Source organism: Hipposideros armiger, unplaced genomic scaffold (genome assembly GCF_001890085.2).
Source record: "Hipposideros armiger isolate ML-2016 unplaced genomic scaffold, ASM189008v1 scaffold_485, whole genome shotgun sequence".
NCBI classification, from domain to species: Eukaryota; Metazoa; Chordata; class Mammalia; order Chiroptera; family Hipposideridae; genus Hipposideros; species Hipposideros armiger.
Genome location: NW_017731835.1, coordinates 925,640 through 929,471, shown reverse-complemented (window position 1 = coordinate 929,471; position 3,832 = coordinate 925,640).

Here is a 3,832-nt window from a genome sequence, read left to right as displayed (position 1 = left end):
TCCTCCACAACTAGACTGAAGAACAAAACGACAGCAACTTGTCTGTTCCCCTTCCCCCAATCCCCCAGTGCTGTTCCCATCCCCCAATTCCCCAATAAGAAATATCTTAAGAAAAAAATAAAAAATATTTTATTTTGCCTTCACTTATTTCTTCTACAATGCTCTTTCTTTCTTCATGTAGATCCAAGTTTCTAATCTTTATATTTTCTTTTAACATTATTGCAAGGCTGGTCTACTGGAAACGAATTCTCTGAATTTTTGTTTAAAAAGTCTTTATTTCTCTTTCACTTTTGGAAGATAATTTCAAAAGGTACAGAATTCTAGGTTTGTAGTTTTGTTTTCTCAACACTTTAAATAGTACATTTCTCTCTCTTCTTGCTGCATAGTGTCTGAGGAGAAGTCAAAATATTATCTTTGTTCCTCTATAAATAAGGACTTTTTCCTTTGACTTCTCATAGCAATTTTTTAATCTTTCATTTTATGAAGTGTTAGAAATATGTGGCTAGGTGTAGAGGACTCTTTCTTTTTTTTCCTTTTCATTTATTCTACAATGTGCCCTCTGAGCTTCCTGGATATGTGCTTTTTGTGTCTGACAGTAATTTCGGGAAAAATTCTCAGCCATTAAAGTTTCAAATATTTCTTCTGTTCTGTTGTTTATTCTTCTGGCATTCCCATTACACGTATATTACATCTTTGTAGTTTCCCCTTAGTTCTTGGATAATATCTTGTTTTTTCAGTTTTTTTTCTCTTTGCTTTTTATATTAGGAGTTTTCAATGAAACAAAATCGAGTTCAAAGATCCATCCTCAGCCATTTCTAGTCTACTTATAAGCCTATCAAGGGAAATATTAATTTCCGTTACAGTTTTTTTTAAATAATCCATAGTATTTCTTTTGGGTTACATATTAGGATTTCTACCTATCGGCTTCAATTGCCCATTGGTCCTTGTATGCAGTCTATTTTATCCATTAGAGCTGATAGCATATAAATTGTAGTTCTTTTAAATTTTCAACCTGAAAATTCTAGTATCCCTACATATTTGACTTTGTTTCTGATGTTTACTCTTTCTCTTCAAACTTATTTTTGCCTTTTAGCATGTCATACAATTTTTTTGATAGTTAGGATCATTGGGTAAATAAAAACCTTCAGTATAAAACTCTTTACTAATATGCTTTTTAGGTGTGTATGTGAGGGGTGGGGGGCAGTCAATAGTTTAAAAGTAGGCCTCAGTCTTTCAGTGAGTCTGTCTGTGGACTGTAAACTTAGCACATGCTACTCAGTTTTCTTGTTTTCCTACTCTTGATGAGACAGGATGGCTGAGCGGGCTGGGGTTGGGTATTTCCCACTGCCATATAGAAAGCTAGGGCTGGATGGATGGGGGATTTCCAAAAAGAGAACTGTGGAAGGATAAATCGGTTTCATTATTTTTGTCATTATTCTTATATTCAGGGCCACAATTTAGAGTTTGGCTTGTCTGTTAAATACCCAAGATTATTACCTCTTCAAAACTAATATAATACTCTATCATCTATAATTTAGTAATCTAGTTTGTTTTTTTGTTTGTTGTTTTTTTGTTAGTTTTGGAAGAAGAATTTAGAATCTTATGAAGCAGTCTAACTAAAGACTCCAGGTTTTCACTGTGTTTTTTACAATCATATGCAAATATCTCATGGACTATTGACTTAGTTTTACAAAGTGAATCATTTTAATCTAATAATTCCAAAGTATTAACCTTGTTTCCATGGTGAAAAGCAATAGTTTTGCAGTCATATTTAGTAATTGTTTTATTTACTCAAGCAAAATAAATTTGGTAATGATACGATGGCACTAATATTTAGTATAAACAAAACTGATTTGGTATGAACATTGTTCAACTAATGGCAGAAGAATGCCACATACAGTAAAAAGTTGTCCATTATTTATGAGAACTTATTTTCCATGCACATCAATCTGCATCTTTTAATAAAGAAAATAGACAGCCACAGTTAAGTTTGTTTAAGGGGTGGGCATGTAAAAGAGCTTTTAACAATGCATGGGATTATATATGTAGAATATTAAGAAGGCTGATCTCTAAGTAAAGGAGTTTTATGCCATACTTTACATTTTGCTTTTAAGTTTTGATTTGTTTCTGTGTTTATTTTCTACAAAGAGTATGTTTTTCTTGCCAACAGAGCTTGATCATAAAATAGAATATAACAATTGATAACTTTTATGTTTATGGTCAAAGATTTTTATCTTAAACCTAGATTTATAATCTAGAAGACACTTTAAAATTAAGGATGTTAAACCATCTCTAAATTCTTTTTTATTTATTTACAATAAAAACAAATGACTCCTTTTATTAAGCAATTCAATTCATTTCATATCTTCAATGAAGTATTTCAAGGGCTTATGACATAATAGATATACAAAATATATATTTGAAAAGAATTGTAAGACTGCCTCTTAAAGTTAAGTGACAATAAAAAGCTTGTGGAGTAATAAAGACTTTTTATGACATTGTTAAGAAAGAATATAGAAGAAAATTGGGAAATTAGTAGGTTTCATATATCAGCTAAAATATTCCTTTTAACATATGGTAGAGCTGTGGATTATTTTCACAGTCCACAGATCTGTGAGTATAACAATAAACATATGGTTTAGCTCTAAGCATCTCAAATAGAAATAGTCTAATTTGAAATAAATAATTTCCAGCACTGATCAAAAATTGCTTTCCTTATTTACTCACAGACCGTCTGTTACAATATAATTACACTGTATATTTATAATGATTTTTGGCACTTATATTGAGGCCGGTGGGGAGGGCAGAATCAGTAGGCTGCTAAACTAATAGAGGAGATGAGGAAGAGAAACATACCAAAAATACACACTAGAAAAGGAATTAAATATTTTCATAAACATTATATCTAAATTAATCAGTTTTACTAATTTCTATTACCTCAAAATATTTTATCTCACACATGTAACTAACTCCAATTTCTAATTTTCCTTTACTGTGTATTTCTTCTACTAGAATATAAACAACATGAAAATATTGTCTCTGGCTCCATGTTGTATTTTCACCATTTAACTGAATGACTGGTCCAAAATAGGTACTTGATAAATATTTGTTGAATGAATAAAAAAAAATACATAAGTGAGTGAGTGGCTGCTCTTCCTGAAGAATTCTGGAAAACCTTGAAGAAGAAGTTTGAATGGGATATAGGAGAGCAAGAAATAAGACATTGCAATATGAGGAATAAAACTGCATTATAATGTCACGTAAATAAAATAACCAAGGTAAAATACAAAATATTGATGGAAGAAAAAAACAAGACAAGACATGCACATGGTTACTATATGAGAAGAATAACGTAATGTTAACAGAAACAGAGAGAAGGGTGGCATAGTTTCTTTTTTTCCATCTTGCTTGTGAAGAAGAGTAGGTAAAAAGGAGCAAATTTCAAGAGGTGTTCATAATAAAAACATTAACAGTAATATACGATTCAATTTAGGCTATCTAAAAAAACTTTTATTTGTGCCCAAATATAGCAATTCTTGCTTCTTTTTGGAAGACACAGATGGTTACATACCTTTATATGCTTTCTCCTCTGCTTTCTTACTAACAAGTGTCTAGAAGTTGTTGAGAGCAGCGAAGGGCTTGGCTGAAACTCACAGACAGCAGCCGAGATCTCCAGAGACAGGGGAATGAAAATCATTTTATATATTTTGAAACGGAGGAAAATGTTGCTTTCAAAAACCTATGATTCCCATGGCTGATAATATCTGGTGATTTCTTTACATTATTATTTAATACTATTAACATTAACACTACTGTTAACATTTACATGTAC